Here is a 17,922-nt window from a genome sequence, read left to right as displayed (position 1 = left end):
AGGCCTAATTGCCCAACATCAGTGCCCGACCTCACTAATGCTCTTGTGGCTGAATGGAAGCAAGTCCCTGCAGCAATGTTCCAACATCTGGTGGAAAGCCTTCCCAGAAGAGTGGAGGCTGTTATAGCAGCAAAGGGGGGACCAACTCCATCTTAATGCCCTTGATTTTGGAATGAGATGTTCGACGAGCACGTGTCCACATACTTTTGGTCATGTAGTGTATATCCTGCTAAATTCTGCAACACGTATGTATTAGTTGCCTTACACTAAAAAGGAATGGCGTTAAAAGCCCTCAAACTCAACTCTGGACCTTGAAGCCAGTTCCACTGCATTTTTTCATTGTTCCCCTCTAATCAGGGACTGATTTAGACCTGGACACCAGGTGGGTGCAATTAATTATCAGTTAGAACAGAAAACCAGAAGGCTCCGGACCTCGTCGGGTCAGAGTTGAATACCCCTGATATAAAGCATGCGTCTTCCCTGGACCAGTTTAATGAGTCGGTTGAGTACAGATGTAGGATCTTAATTAGACCTGTATTGTCACAGCAAAATAATCCTGCAACAACATAATGTTTCTTGATCGTTGGTTTGGCTATTTTGTTAGTCCAAAAGTAGGCTACATGAAAAGTGCAATACTATTAATAAATCAAATCAAATTGTATTTGTCACATGCTTAGTAAACAACAGGTGAAATGCTTACTTAAGGGCCCTTTACCAACAATTCAGCTAAAGATAAAAATAAAACATGAAATAGTGACACAAGGAATAAATACACAGTGAATAACGAATAACAACTTGTGTTAATGTGTTAGTGTGGTTTTTCAGTGAATTTATGTCAATCACAAAGCTAATCTGAATTTTCTACGGTAATTAAAGCATGTATCAGCAGTTTAAACAATAACAAAAAGTTTTCCCCGCCCGTTTCGGTAAAACGTTGAGGGATGGGGCTGGAGAAATTTAACCACTCTCAAATTCATAGACTGAGCTATGGATGCATGTACTGACCATCCATGATATCAAAATGATAGTTTTAACCATGTTTTCAGGCTATTTAGTGTTTGTTTACATTTCAAATCAAATCAAATCAAATTTTATTGGTCACATGCGCCAAATACAACAGGTGCAGACATTACAGTGAAATGCTTACTTACAGCCCTTAACCAACAGTGCATTTATTTTTTACAAAAAAATGTAAAAATAAAACAACAACAAAAAAAGTGTTGAGAAAAAAAAGAGCAGAAGTAAAATAGAATAACAGTAGGGAGGCTATATATACAGGGGGGTACCGTTGCAGAGTCAATGTGCGGGGGCACCGGCTAGTTGAGGTAGTTGAGGTAATATGTACATGTGGGTAGAGTTAAAGTGACTATGCATAAATAATTAACAGAGTAGCAGCAGCGTAAAAAGGATGGTGTGGGGGGGGCAGTGCAAATAGTCCGGGTAGCCATGATTAGCTGTTCAGGAGTCTTATGGCTTGGGGGTAGAAGCTGTTGAGAAGTCTTTTGGACCTAGACTTGGCACTCCGGTACCGCTTGCCGTGCGGTAGCAGAGAGAACAGTCTATGACTAGGGTGGCTGGAGTCTTTGACAATTTTGAGGGCCTTCCTCTTTGTTTACAATTTTGAGGGCCTTTAACTTTGTTTACAAACATTGGAGTAAACTAAGCTTATATTTTGAATTCTGATCGGGTACGACAGTTAACCTAAAGCTCATGAAGCATTTATCAGTTATATTCTTCAAGAATCAATGGGTACATATCATTAATGTATAAGTCCAAAAATGTAGCAACTGCAGTTTCCCCCTTTAACAGAAGGTGCCGGTTTCCCTTAGTAGCCTATTCAATATACAGAGTGATTCATTTTGGCAATGTATAAGTCCAAATGGATGTAGCATCTGCTGATTGCCCCTTTAAGATCCAACATCTGTAGCTAGCTATCCACATGGCCGACTCTTTCCATTGTGAGATGGATATCATTTACATTATACACAAAGTATGGATATTACATTAATAGATCAAATCGTTTTTCAGTGGAGAAGTTAGATGTTTAAAGTTTGCTTGCAAAGTTATCAAATTTATTTGGATAAATAACAGTGTGGTATTTTATATAATGAGCATAATATTTTATATTATTTTATGGAAACGGAATATCTAGAAACTTAAGCAGTTCTCTCTAGCTTTCTCTCTTGTGTCTCTGGTATGAGATGGGTTAGTTTTGACATTCTCCTCTATAACAGTGCAGTTTCCCTGTCTGAAGTGAAAGAGTCTAGAAACGTAATAATGAGAAGCTCAAACGTGTACAATGCAAAGACCATCAATGATACATTGTAGTGTACAGTCTAGCTCGTCAGCTCTAGCTCCTGCCTCTGGTATAAGGTGGGTTCGTTTTAACATTCTCCTCTGTTACAGAACAGCTTCCTGTTGGTGCCTGCAGTCCAGGCCTAATCACCAGATTGTGACACGATGAAGGCAGGGTGCGTCACATGACTTGCCTGGAGCCCTACAGCACTCCCTCTCTCTGTGTCTCTCCCTCTCTCCGTTGTCACTCAGCGAACAACTGGCTGTGGAATCCATTTCTGTTTCTGCAGACTGGGCAATCTCATCTAGTGGATGCATTTCCCTATGCAAATAAGTATACAAACTATGCACATTTTCATGCACCTTTTAAAATTCCTGAGACATTTTAGGAGTTTGTTATACATACTGTAATATTCAGCAGAATTAAAGGGACACTTCATGACATCTTATAATATAATAAATAATAATATGTCATTTAGCATACATTTTTGTGTATGGGTGGTCCCGGGGATCGAACCCACTACCTTGGCGTTACAAGCGCCGTGCTCTACCAGCTGAGCTACAGAGGACCACATATCTTCAAACTAGGCTAAACTGTAACCTAGTTTAAAGGCAGCCTGTTTGTACCATTGCATTTACTGCAACATACACGGTAATACCCTTCCTAAAATGTCTATATTAATATATGACCTCAAACCCACCTCATCCACTCCTGTTTGTAATTTCATCCCAGGAGAGACCCCCAACCTCCTAAAAGAGGGGCCCTAGCCTGGTCCTGCTCTGCACCATACACCCCCAACCCCCTAAAATAGGGGCCGAGCCTGGTCCTGCCTCTGCACAATACACCCCCTACCCCCTAAAAGAGGGGCCCGAGCCTGGTCCTGCCTCCGCACAATCCACATAGTCTGATTGAAGGCAGATGTGGCACTCTGTTTCTCTGTAGTACTGATTCACATTGAAGTATTTGTGCTCCTCTCTCTCTGTAGTGTACAGTGGGAGTTAGTGGACACCGTGCTTTGACATCTATTCACCAGACTTTCCCGCCATGACTTCAGTGATGCCTATAGTTAATTCATGGCAATAATTTGAATATCTGTAGATACAACAAGACATCTGAAGTCCTACTTTGCCAGCCTTGGTAAGTCCGACTTTTTAAGTCAGTATTGCTGAGCGATTAGTGCTTTTTGAGGTCGGTTCAGTTTCAGTTTGATTATAAAAAATTATCATTGTTTCGTTTTTTTGGGTTGAATGCTGTAACAACACAGAATAAAACAATTAATAAAAGTCCCATGATGGTAGTGACTGCCCATTACTGCTTATCACTTTACTAACTTATTCACATTACTTTACTTTAATAAAATATTTCAGTTGTGTATATTACATTTGTTTTATTTAATGACTTTATTTCATTCCAAGTCATCTCATCTCTATAGAGCTGCTGCCTATGCTGTCTGACAAAATCACTATTTTAGTAGTACTTCAAAGTAAATATGGCATAATTTTATGACAGCTGAATACAAACTATCAATCTCTTTGATCATGCTTTTTCAGGTAGAGATACCTCACAAAGCAACAGTTGCTCTCTATATCCCCTCACGATCGTGTACTCTTGTCTCTTCTGCAGCAGGTGTAAAATAAACACAGACCGGACAAGTAGATGCACAATGGATTATGGTCACTGTAGTTAATTACCACGTTTTATGTGCTAAACTATGTAGAATATTGGCCTGTTGGAAACTACAACTCCCTACTATATCGCACAGTTCAGGCTGGATCTGATTTATCTCGAGAGAAACTGTGCAATGTGCGCATTGAGCTCACAGAAAAATTCGAATAATTGAACCGATATTGGTCAATTAGTTGTTTAAAAAATGAAAAATAACCGAAATTGCGGTTAATCGCTCAGCACTATACAGTGAGGGAAAAAAGTATTTGATCCCCTGCTGATTTTGTACGTTTGCCCACTGACAAAGACATGATCAGTCTATAATTTTAATGGTAGGTTTATTTGAACAGTGAGAGACAGAATAACAACAACAAAAATCCAGAAAAACGCATGTCAAAAATGTTATAAATTGATTTGCATTTTAATGAGGGAAATAAGTATTTGACCCCTCTGCAAAACATGACTTAGTACTTGGTGGCAAAACCCTTGTTGGCAATCACAGAGGTCAGACGTTTCTTGTAGTTGGCCACCAGGTTTGCACACATCTCAGGAGGGATTTTGTTCCACTCCTCTTTGCAGATCTTCTCCAAGTCATTAAGGTTTCGAGGCTGACGTTTGGCAACTCGAACCTTCAGCTCCCTCCACAGATTTTCTATGGGATTAAGGTCTGGAGACTGGCTAGGCCACTCCAGGACCTTAATGTGCTTCTTCTTGAGCCACTCCTTTGTTGCCTTGGCCGTGTGTTTTGGGTAATTGTCATGCTGGAATACCCATCCACGACCCATTTTCAATGCCCTGGCTGAGGGAAGGAGGTTCTCACCCTAGATTTGACGGTACATGGCCCTGTCCATCGTCCCTTTGATGTGGTGAAGTTGTCCTGTCCCCTTAGCAGAAAAACACCCCCAAAGCATAATGTTTCCACCTCCATGTTTGACGGTGGGGATGGTGTTCTTGGGGTCATAGGCAGCATTTCTCCTCCTCCAAACACAGCGAGTTGAGTTGATGCCAAAGAGCTCCATTTTGGTCTCATCTGACCACAACACTTTCACCCAGTTCTCCTCTGAATCATTCAGATGTTCATTAGCAAACTTCAGACGGCCCTGTATATGTGCTTTCTTGAGCAGGGGGACCTTGCGGGCACTGCAGGATTTCAGTCCTTCACGGCGTAGTGTGTTACCAATTGTTTTCTTGGTGACTATGGTCCCAGCTGCCTTGAGATCATTGACAAGATCCTCCCGTGTAGTTCTGGGCTGATTCCTCACCGTTCTCATGATCATTGCAACTCCACGAGGTGAGATCTTGCATGGAGCCCCAGGCCGAGGGAGATTGACAGTTATTTTGTGTTTCTTCCATTTGCGAATAATCGCACCAACTGTTGTCACCTTCTCACCAAGCTGCTTGGCGATGGTCCCATTCCAGCCTTGTGTAGGTCTACAATCTTGTCCCTGACATACTTGGAGAGCTCTTTGGTCTTGGCCATGGTGGAGAGTTTGGAATCTGATTGATTGATTGCTTCTGTGGACAGGTGTCTCTTATACAGGTAACAAGCTGAGATTAGGAGCACTCCCTTTAAGAGTGTGCTCCTAATCTCAGCTCGTTACCTGTATAAAAGACACCTGGGAGCCAGAAATCTTTCTGATTGAGAGGGGGTCAAATACTTATTTCCCTCATTAAAATGCTAATCAATTTATAACATTTTTGACATGCGTTTTTCTGGATTTTTTTGTTGTTATTCTGTCTCTCACTGTTCAAATAAACCTACTATTAAAATTATAGACTGATCATTTCTTTGTCAGTGGGCAAACGTACAAAATCAGCAGGGGATCAAATATTTTTTTTCCCTCACTGTAAGTCAGACTGTTGATCCCGGGGGTAGGAAAAAGGCCTATACTGATACTTCAAATTCAGATTGAAATATGAGCGTCACTCCGGTGATTCTGTGATGAATGTGAGAAGTCGCTACAGCTCCTTTTTCATCAAATACCTGGTTATACTGGTTGCATCCCAAATTGGGGATGCAACCATGGGGCACTACATAGGGAATAGGGTTCCATTTGGGACGCAACCACTAAGACCTGTCTGACTGGCTTTTTCTCTTGTGTGGGTTGGGTCCATCCTTTCCCTCCCTCTTCTGCCATGATCTCACACAACTCGCTCAGCAGGAAGTGTGGCTGGGTCATTTGCAAGCACTGCACATACAAACTGCCACAAGTCATTATACAACAACCATACGATTAGCTGTGTGGTGTGCTTTCAGTTAGATCTGCTCCGCTAGCATTAGCTTTGTTTATTTTGTAGCAATATAGGCCTACCTTTTGAGATAATCCAAACGGTCAATACCCAACTACGCTATCTTGCCTTGTACCGTTGTCTTCATATCAGGGAAAAGTGGTGCATTTCATTTGGATTGACTCTTGCTGAGTTGCTTATGTAATACTTTCTTATTGCTGAAGCCAGCAACAAAACCCAAGCCTTAGATTTTATCCGCAAACACAGTTAGCATTTTCTGTTAATACTACAACCAATGTTAGTGGTACCATCTCTGTGCTATTTTCAATGGCGTCAATATGCATTGACTGCATGGCCCTGTCCTCCCATATCCAGATCTACAGAGGTCAGTGCTGATAGGAGGGGGTTGATCATTAGCCCAGACTGGACTGTAAATGTGTAAGCTTGGGGTTTACCCCTCTGAACCAACTGACCCCGGATCAGGGGAGACTCAGTCAGCCTGGACTGGCCCTGGCCCTGCACGGCTTAGACACTGTAACATGAATTTTTGACCTGTGCACACCAAGCTGCTATACAGATAAAGCCCTGTGTGTGTGTGTGTGTGTGTGTGTGTGTGTGTGTGTGTGTGTGTGTGTGTGTGTGTGTGTGTGTGTGTGTGTGTGCGTGCGTGCGTGTCGAGGTCGTGTCACACAGAGGGTCTAATTAAGAAGTGGTCTCCGAGTGCACAAAACCAAACGCACAACAACCCAAACACACGCAACCGTTCAAACCGGCAACCTGCTTCACAACCCACCTAACCACCCTCACACCCAACCACCCTCACACAACACACAACACACTCTCCAACCCCTCTGCCTCCCTCTACACCAACCCACCACCATTCCCTTTGTCTCTGAGCCCCAGTCAATATATCTGACTAAACTTGATGAACTGTTGTGCGCCGCAAAGTTAATTTCTTTCAGAGTGCACGGTAGCCATGGCGACCACCTTATTAGTGCGCTGAAGCCATCTGCTCTAAACATTAACCGGAGCGCGGCTGAGTGGAGAAAAGCTGCACTGGCAGGGAGTACATATGCTTTACGCATTGATCCTACTCAGAGGGGATCGATAGAAAGCCACATTTGTGGTTGTTGCTGCTGTGGTAGTGTTCGGCCATTTTGATTTTCTGTTTGCTCAAAACTAGACGTGTGGCATTCTTTGAGGTTCTTTTTTGGCTTGCAGGACCTTGGAGCTGCTTGAAAACTAATTTGATGACTGTAGTTTGTTTCATGTCCAAAAGACTGAGGCTTTGTAAGACCAGATATACTATATTTCAAAAGCTGTTTGTTTTCTCCCAGAGCTGCAGTGAAACTCCATCCTGTAGCATTTTTGGTGCCGCTTTTATGAGCAAATTGCTGTTAATGATTTAAATATACAGTATATATATATTTGTATTTATTTATTGATTAGGGTTGAATTGAATACCTTATATGCTTGGTCTGTTACACTTGACTGAAAGCATCTTTTCACACTGATCCAAGACTCGTCTATCATGAAGTGGAAAATGTATGTCATTTTCAAGCCAACTGATGAGGGTTCCCAATGTTTCCATTCTGCAAGCCCCCAGATCTTGCAGTGTACTTAGCTCACCTCACTGGAACATTTATTTAGCAAATGCTTTGTTTCTGTTTGCATGATCCAAATCCAACCCAGGGTGCCTTTAAACAGGAAGAGGATGAGCCTTTAAACTGGAAGGGGAAGTGCGTTTAAACAGGAAGGGGAGGTGCCTTTAAACAGGAAGGTGAGGTGCCTTTAAACAGGAAGGGGAAGTGAACAGTAAACAGGGCGCAGGGAAACATATGAAAAGGAAATCATAACATTAGACACACATGGCAGCGGAGGAATCCAAAACCCAAAATCATCATGAAATAGAATAGGGCTGACCTGTACGAAAGATGGAGGAGAACTGGGGGCCTGTCTAAAATATGTAGTAGTTGCACAAAATACAACAACAACAACAACAAATAGGCCAGTCATTTTGCAGCTCTTCCCTTGGTAACACTTTAAGTTACTCTTGTGTAGTAACAACAACGTGTTACACAATATTTTAGTAATATAATTTTAATTATAGGCATTCTGTTAGGTAACGTCCCAAGCATGAATGCAGTGCGTGCCCCTGGACATCAGTATATATATAATATATAATATTAGTAATGTTCTCCACTGTCTGATCTCAGCTGGCAAAATAATGTATTGATATCCTTCCACCGCATTGGTTTCCAAGCAGCCTGACCTAAGCGACTGTTGCTATGGTCCCTCTTTTCCCTCCACTCAACTGACATGAGGCACGTGACTCCCTCTCCTTATATGGAAGCAGCAGGATCACAAATATCTCTGAATGAGGGATGCGTTTTATGAATTAAGGCTCCCAGAGAAGGATATTGAGTCACCCCTAATCAAGTGGCAGATTCATTTATTTTATTTCTCTTACACCTGTTTTGAATATAGTTTTTTTTATGTTGCACTCATTCATTTAAATGACTCATAGAACTATATGAATCATCAATCATGTTGCAATACTATCAGGTAGTTTGGTAGGTTACTGTGCATAAAGACTATTATTCCTTTCACTGTGTATGTCTTTCCTGGCATGTAGGCCTTATAGTCAAACACATCTGAAAGACTAAGCAAAGGACTGTGGTGTGGTGTAGATCAGGGTAGATTATTCAGTCGGTAGAGCAGGGGAGGGGAGGACTGAAAACCTGTCAGGACACCACAATTCACTCCACTGAGGGAATCCATAAACAAAGATGGCCGTCGCTGCTAAAAACCTCCAAAACCTGTTCAACCAGACATTTTCACGCAATTCGCAATGTAAACACGTACGTCTGCACGAAAAAAACAAACAGCCTTGACATTGAGGGGGGAACGGATTGAAAGGAGAAGCACCAGCTGCCACACCGGTCACATTCCACTGAGGAAACCTCATATCTGAGGCCGAGCTAGGCTGCTAGCTATGAGCCTTCAGAAGTAGTTTGTGATGTCATTCAATGCAAAGTATGGCCTTGGGTAGGGAGTTATTATGCTCTTGAAGGACATTCAGGACCAGCTGTCTTTGTGTGCTCTGTGCTGCTCCCTGTGTAGACAACAGGGGAGCTAGTTGGAGCCCTAGTGACCTTTTCAATGACAGCTCCTGGAGTTGGAGGGAGAAGCCACTTTACCTGACAGCCATTTTAGTACGGCTGGGAATTGCCAGGGACCTCACGATATGATATTATCACGATACTTAGGTGCCGATACGATATGTATCGCGATTCTCATGATGGTATATGTATTGCGATTTCGATACTGTGATTTGATGTTCCAAACATATTGCTCAGTATACTGTATGTCTGCTGCAGAGAGACAAGAGAGAGCATGAGAAAATGAGTTTTTTGATCAGTCAGGGAAATAAAAGTGCTAAAAACTATTTAAAAAGAAGATGGAGAACAAGTTATAGGATGGAAAAATACCAGCGTTGTACCACATGTACAGACGACTACCGCTAGCTTACGCTATGTACAGTAGCATTTTATGCATTTTTTACATTGATTCTTAGTCAAATATAATAATCATTATTATTATAATTTATATTAATATTCAGTCTCAGAAGAAGTAGTTGTTTATATGTGGTCTCTGTGTGGATTCCTTAATCATGGGGGAGGTTTGGGTTTCTCTTCAGATCATGTGACTCACTAATGAAGGCATTAGTTATGGAGATTAATTTTCAGATCTTAACCTCATTTACAGATACAAAAATTTTTATCAAAGATCTGGATGCGGATTGTGCAGTTTGGCTCGGTGGTTTTACAGTAAAATGCTTTCATCCTTCTCTGTTGGCCTTAAAAGGAACACTTCAATTATCCAATTACACCCCTACTTTCTGGGTTCAGATCTCTAGACATCTGGTTCTCTGTCCCTTATAGTATACTTTTGGAGTTACTGGCATTGATTGACCTCCTTCACACTTTGGATGGGTTTTGATTCATAACCCTTGGCTTCTCACCCTAACTCTGCTGGTTTGTGGTTGGGCCGTTCCCAGGGTAACTACTAGCCAAGCATCTTGATGAAGTGTGTGTGTGTGTGTGAGTACTGCCGCTCTCCACACACTCACATCCACGTGTTACAAACCACAGTTAGTAGTCAACCATACTGTATCAGACAGCTAGCAGTCAACCAAACTGTATCAGACAGCTAGCAGTCAACCATACTGTATCAGACAGCTAGCAGTCAACCATGCTGTATCACACAGCTAGTAGTCAACCATACTGTATCAGACAGCTAGCAGTCAACCATACTGCATCAGACAGCTAGCAGTCAACCATACTGTATCAGACAGCTAGCAGTCAACCATACTGTATCAGACAGCTAGCAGTCAACCATACTGCATCAGACAGCTAGCAGTCAACCATACTGTATCAGACAGCTAGCAGTCAACCATACTGTATCAGACAGCTAGCAGTCAACCATACTGTATCAGACAGCTAGTAGTCAACCATACTGTATCAGACAGCTAGCAGTCAACCATACTGTATCAGACAGCTAGCAGTCAACCATACTGTATCAGACAGCTAGTAGTCAACCATACTGTATCATACAGCTAGTAGTCAACCATACTGTATCAGACAGCTAGTAGTCAACCATATTGTATCAGACAGCTAGCAGTCAACCATACTGCATCAGACAGCTAGCAGTCAACCATACTGTATCAGACAGCTAGCAGTCAACCATACTGTATCAGACAGCTAGTAGTCAACCATACTGTATCAGACAGCTAGCAGTCAACCATACTGTATCAGACAGCTAGTAGTCAACCATACTGCATCAGACAGCTAGCAGTCAACCATACTGCATCAGACAGCTAGCAGTCAACCATACTGTATCAGACAGCTAGAAGTCAACCATACTGTATCAGACAGCTAGCAGTCAACCATACTGCATCAGACAGCTAGTAGTCCACCATACTGTATCAGACAGCTAGCAGTCAACCATACTGTATCAGACAGCTAGTAGTCAACCATACTGTATCATACAGCTAGTAGTCAACCATACTGTATCAGACAGCTAGTAGTCAACCATATTGTATCAGACAGCTAGCAGTCAACCATACTGCATCAGACAGCTAGCAGTCAACCATACTGTATCAGACAGCTAGCAGTCAACCATACTGTATCAGACAGCTAGTAGTCAACCATACTGTATCAGACAGCTAGCAGTCAACCATACTGTATCAGACAGCTAGTAGTCAACCATACTGCATCAGACAGCTAGCAGTCAACCATACTGCATCAGACAGCTAGCAGTCAACCATACTGTATCAGACAGCTAGAAGTCAACCATACTGTATCAGACAGCTAGCAGTCAACCATACTGCATCAGACAGCTAGTAGTCCACCATACTGTATCAGACAGCTAGCAGTCAACCATACTGTATCACCACCACAAAACCCCTGCCAACTTACACTGGATCGATCTTACACACACACACATGCACACGTACACACAGATGCATACACACACACACACACACATACCATATTAACATGTTTGATCTGGGTTTCAAGTGTTTTAACTCATGAGAATTACATTCTAAAATCTGGTCTTTGATGAGAAACAAATTCCCCTGCCACTGTTTTATATCTGTATTGGATTCAGACACTGTTGTGTAGTGTTCAGTTGTTTTATCTGACCCTGAACTTTGCTAACCCGACCTACTCAGAACTCTCCCCAGCTTGGCTATATTTGTAGTTGTAAGGCTAGGGCAAGTCCACTCACTCAGTCACGTGGTGGTTTTGACTTACTCTACATTCTTGACAAAGGGAAAATTAACTTGTTTGGCATTTGCACAGCTGGTAACAGTAAAGATCCCACCAGATTTTAGAAAACCACATTTGCCAATGAGTTGACACCTCTTCAAATAGTCTGCCTCATCAAAAGGCAACATTGAGGAAACCAACACGAAAGATTCTCGGAAGGGGAGATATTAAAGTGTAACAAATCTAAACACCTTCAGAGGTGTGTGTTTGATACACTAATATCCAGCTTTTTGGGGTTTCATTTCTGCCATTGCTTCAGCCACAGTGAACTTCTTAACTTTCCTTTATTCATTTGAGAAAGGCACAACCAGTAAAAGTTACAACCAGTGAGTAACTACAAGAAAAGCACCTAGTCATTCCATGCGCTGGGCAAACATTCCATGCCCGTTTCTCATGAGTTTTGTTTGATCTTTGGACTGAATATTGCAACACGGTATGAAAACAGAAAGCATGCTTCTAGTTCAATTACTAGCTTGGAGCCAGCCGTAGTGTGTAGCCTTATTTAGGAGTTCACGTGATCTGGAGTCTCTGCTGTCAGCGTGGCGGGAGTTCGGAGAGACGCTGACACTGTCTTTAGCGTTGCCATGTTCTGCTTTCCAGACACTACCTTGGCCAGCGTCGATCTTCGTCTCTCGCTCACTTGCTTCACCTCTCCGCCTCCCCCCTTCCTTTCGCTTGTGGTGGTGTCGGGGACCGACGGCAGCGTTGAAATATCTTGAGAGCGGAGAGGAGCGGCCGAGTGGCGGGAACGGGGAAGAGATGCTGCTCGCTTTCGGAGCTGTTATGTAACGAGGTCTACTCTGGAATGCCGGGATGGTGTTTGTAAACAGTGGCGGCCATGTGGTCGCACTCACGTGGAGTCCGGAAAGGAAGTTCAGTCCCAGTCGTGTCCTCACCGGCAGGTCTCCTCGCGCCTGAGGTAAACCCCAACCTGCTGACATCGATACACACTCCGAGGGCCAAAAGAACACTCCCTCCGGTTGGCCATGCCACTTAGTCTCACGAGACAGCCTTATCACTCCGAGCCGTAGCCATAATTAAAACACAGACAGACAAATGGAAGGGCCAAGGCCTCTTCCACACACAGAGAGAGAGAGAGAGAGAGAGAGAGAGGTGTTCTGTAGTGGGTAACTTTAAACTTGTAGTAATTATTGGTAGATATAAGGTGTTGCTTAATCGCAGGAAGAAGATATTTGTGTAATACTAGCAATGAGTAACAACCAGGGCAGGGCCAAAAAGAACAACTGTGGTTTCTATACCAACAGTCAAATGCCAAACAAGAACAGAAATGCTGCGTGATCTTTTGGGAAATGAAACTCTTTCACAATATTGTTTAGACACCCACCATAGAAGCTGAAAAGCTAGAAGTGACTCATTTGAACACAACCTAAAAGGCTTGTGATGAGCCTAATGTAAATCAGAAAGTAGACTATCTGGACAACATGCACGTCGAAAGTAAAGGCCATGCACATTGAATGACCTTCTAAACAAATAGCATCCAATACACTCATGTAATAAGGCAGTAATAACCGATTGCAAGTTTTACCACGGCTCTTCAACTATCGAGGCTGGGAGCAGCAGAGAGCTAAATCAATATCTCCAGAGGTCAATATGAGACTTAGTATGTCGCCATTTTGTCTGAGGAGGAGGAACGTGATCAACAGAGCCAGGTTGGTAGCTACACAGAGCCAATGCATTTAAAAATTTCTCTTAACCTGTTCCACTGTGTCATCTCTGCAGCAGGGTTACCGTGGCCTCTGGGGTCGAAATGTGATGTGTGGCCTGCGGTTGGAGGTCAGAGGTCAAACCCAGCCCATTGTGAATGGACAGCATTGTTGCAGAAACCATGGAGACTGAAACCACTGGATATACTTACCCCCAAAGCTTGATATTGTATTTTCTCCCTTAGATAACATAAAAGGGGACTTGGGTCCAGTGGCGAAGAAGCAAGAGGGGTAGTCCAACAGTCCACAGCTTTATCAGTGGGTGTGGATTGATGAGAACAGCCATGTCCATTCTTGTGATTGATCTTTCTGACTGGACTCCCCCCCTGCAGCCACCATGTGTTGACCTTCTCCCTACTAGGATCTATGGTGCAGATATGGTGCCTTTTCCCAATGCTGCTGTAACAGCACATGTGGTGCTACTGAAAACAGCACAAAGGGAAAATGGAGGTTGTGTGTTCAAGACAATATCTTGGCTTGCCAAGTGACTCCTGTCTTGTGTAAATAGCTCCTTCTGTGCTAAAAATACACAATCTAGTCCTTGCTTGGGGCACAATATTATACCCATAAATTAAGTATCAATTCTGACTTTTTATATCTGTACTTTTGATAGCACACTCTTATCTCTTGATAGAAGTTGAGAAACAAACTATTGTATAGCAGTCTTGCTGTCTGATACCATCTAATATAATCCATTTAAATAAAAACGTCTTCCTCGACTAACATTCTGCAGTGTCAATGATGTAAGCAGTGCAATGTGCATTGCATTCAGTCTACTTACTGAGGAATGCAGTCAACAACTCAAGGAAGACCCACTTAACTCAAAGACAAAGTCCATGCATCCTCCAATATTGGCTTACAGCTGTTTGATCCAGTACAAAAGAAAGCTAGTCTTATCCTTTAGCTTAGGATAACCATACAGCTACAGTATGAATCAATTATAATATTTTTCAATCAAGGCCTATTTCTCTACATTATCTAATCTGGGGGAAATGAGTCCCAAATGGCACAATTAAATTCACAACATAAAAGAAACGGTATACTACCTCATCCAGTCAAAACAAACTTTACAAGAAATATGGAGTACTACGGTGCACTCCCCTAGTTACGTTACGAGATACGTTGATGTTGCGCAGTCAATGACCATGCTTACCAAATCAAAACAGAGCCGGTGCCACGCTGCCATTGTTGCATCGAAGGCTCTTGACAGCTAGTTTTGAAAATCCCCCAGCCTCTTCGAAATATAATTAAACTGTAAATATTTATATATTGCTATCTGTTCTCTGATATCACGGAGGAGCATTTTAGTTTGTCGATAGTTCTGTGGTAAAGATATATTTTAAAAAAATATGTCTCTGTTTACTTTATATGATGGAGCCATTGAGTAAAATGCAGATGAAGAATTGCCTTCTTAATCAATTGTTTAAATAGCTGAATTAGCTTTGACGGTTGTCCTCGAGGCCCCTTTGACAAGCAACTGACAATTTTGCTTAACATAACTGCAGTTCTCTCCAATACGTTTCACCCCGTTAGACTAGCTTTAGCCTAATACAATTAACCTAGCATTCCAAGCTATCACAGGTGATATTAGTTTGTAGCACTTGGCTGAGATTCCTTCATTGTTCTAGCATTAGCATCTGTTAGCCTCTGCACCGTGCACCTCCCCTTGGCTGTGGTGTTTATTTACAACCGCTCATTAGTAGCCACTTGTTGTGCTGTGCTCCCCCTGGGCAGGCATGCCTTACTTTGCATTTCACACAAACTACTACTGCTAGCTGCTATTGTGGGTTGACCCCCGATTGAAAGTGCATGCAGGGGCCAGCGGAATACACAAGCCCAAATACACAAATGAGGGCAAAAGATAGCGGACCTTTATCTGTGTAATATTCTAGTAGGTCATTATGATGCTAATCCTAAATGTGGCCTGTTAGCAAATTCAGCAAAGATAATAGAAAAACAACAGGCTCCATTAGCAACTAATTTGTTCAAGGGAAGAGAGGTGTTGGGCTAATAAAACCAGTCATCTTGGTTAGTGTAGGTTGGATGTGTGTAGGAATCATTATTATTTGCTAGTACTGTATCTAACAACTAGCATAGCATAGCTATTTATTGATGTCTAGCTAGCGAATGATGCTGTGCCTTGCTTTGTTTTCTTTCAATTAAAGTAAATTAATTTAAAATAAATTGTGACAAAAAAACAAATGTCAACAACACCGAATCCTTTCTATTCATCAGTAAAACGTAAATGCAAATTGAGATAGAGTAACCGCTAGAAACACCTCCATTACTGCCTTTGTGTTGACAATCATCTGTTTATTAAAGGTGCTGTCTGCTGCATTTTTGCGTGGCAGTGCATATGGTTTGTCCAGACACATTATCTCAGATTCTCACAAAAGACACCAAATATTATTTTATGTGTTAAATGATTAATAAAACCGTAGAAAACTGTTTGCAAAATGCAAAGCTAACATGTCCTAATATGTTATATTATAGTTGTTGTTGTTGTTAAATTGCTGGATTCTTGAACATTTTCATGGTAACTTCTGGGAGACATATTTGTTGGCGTCTAGTTGGAAACAATCTATTTCAGCCTTCGGAAAATACCTGCTTCCAGGATTTCCATTCTTGTTTCGTTCAGCTAATGGTGTGGTCGGATTGAGTTTCAATGTCCTTTAAAGCTTCTGACCTCATCATCCCTCTGCTATCCACCACAATTCTCTTGTCTTTTTTCCTCTCCTTGGACTGCGCTGGCCTGCCTTTGTGTCTGCTTGTAATTCACCGGTGAATGCACAAAGCCAGAAGCTAGCTACACTCTCCCCCACTCCCAGCTATCTTTCCCATGCACTATAGTCTTAGTGATGGACTGGAAGCATACTGCTGTTCTAAATTAGACCCAATCCATCTTTTTGCTTGAACAGAGCAGAAAATAATCAACACAAGAACACAACCGTGAGACTACAAAGAAAAAAGGAGAGAAACTGACTGCATGAATGATTTCTGGTTAAAGAGTCCTTCTCTATGATATATTTACAGGAGAAAATTATACATGTTTTCCCTATAAACCAAGCACTCAAATAAAAATAAAGATAAGGACAATGGTCATTTTAGAGATTAGATATATTTTTCAACTGGGAGCTAGCTTCTTCTCTGTTGCACTGAACATCAGAGGGATTTTCCTTGTTCATAATGCCTCAAGAAAAGTACTGAACAAGGTCTCCATTTTCTACACTAGACACATTCCTAAGGCTACTTGAGTGTCCACTGACCAACATTGGAGGCAAAACCAGAGATATCTCTCTTTCAACTAGCAAAAAAAGAAAAAGAAAATGGTCAGCCATGTTGGAAGGAGAAGCTTTATCTAATATCCCCCACCTTATTAATTTAGCTAGCTCATGCTTTTGCTGAGGGGACATTAGCATGCCTTGTACTAAGCCACAGAGCCACCGAAAAGACCAACAAAAGGTCAAAAGGAGAAGGACGACGAGTGCAAAAAATAAACAGAGTGACGTCTCACCTCTTTTTACGTCCCTCCACTTTGTAGAAATTCCAACAAACCGTCTGGATCTCCTCTTTAACAAATCCTAAAGGGCCGCCATCTTGCTTCCTTCTGTTCTTCTATGAAACGGACTATCCTCCAACATCAATATTCATGGGGCCAGTCTCTGACGTCAATTTCGACTCTTATCATCAGGAGGAGAAGCCCGGTCGGTCGGTGGTGTGTCCCTGTTGGCCACTCTGAGTGCCACACATATGTAACTTGCAGAGAAGCAGCCAGCCAGCACGCCGGGTGGACAAGTTGTGTGTGTGTGTGTGTGTGTGTGTTCGGTGTGTGTGTGTGTGTGTTCGGTGTGTGTGTGTGTGTCAGGGGGAGAGTCTTGCCTTGCCTTGCTGGCAAAGCTGAAGTAATGAGAAAACCTCTCTCCTGGTGAGTCCCTCCACCACACAAAGGGTCTGGGCTTTCTTTCCCCCCTTTTTTCTCCCTTCTTCTCCTTCAGCCGCACACAATAGTGCACACTATGACTACGGCTGGCCCCAAGCACCGGAATGGATTTGCACAGACAGGACATGGGTCCGCTCCGCCGTTCAATGTGCCGCCCACTCCCTTTAAACTGACTACGAGCTCTCTGGGCTTATCGGTCTGTCTGAGAAACAGAGGATTGGAGAGGAGGAGGGA

General features: G+C 42.4%; 1 protein-coding gene across 1 annotated transcript in view; it reads right to left on the bottom strand.

The window, feature by feature from the left end:
* tet2 (tet methylcytosine dioxygenase 2) overlaps nt 1–17,349 on the bottom strand; it is a 55,388-nt gene extending 38,039 nt beyond the window's left edge. Inside the window, exon 1 of the mRNA XM_084188635.1 lies at nt 17,263–17,349. The gene's annotated coding sequence lies outside the window, so the exon portion shown is untranslated. The remainder of the gene's footprint in view (nt 1–17,262) is intronic.
* Nucleotides 17,350–17,922: the final 573 nt, after the last annotated feature.

Source organism: Coregonus lavaretus, assembly GCF_964263955.1.
Source record: "Coregonus lavaretus genome assembly, contig: SUPER_35_unloc_1, whole genome shotgun sequence".
In the NCBI taxonomy this organism is placed as follows: domain Eukaryota; kingdom Metazoa; phylum Chordata; class Actinopteri; order Salmoniformes; family Salmonidae; genus Coregonus; species Coregonus lavaretus.
This window is presented reverse-complemented; position numbering and strand designations above follow the sequence as displayed.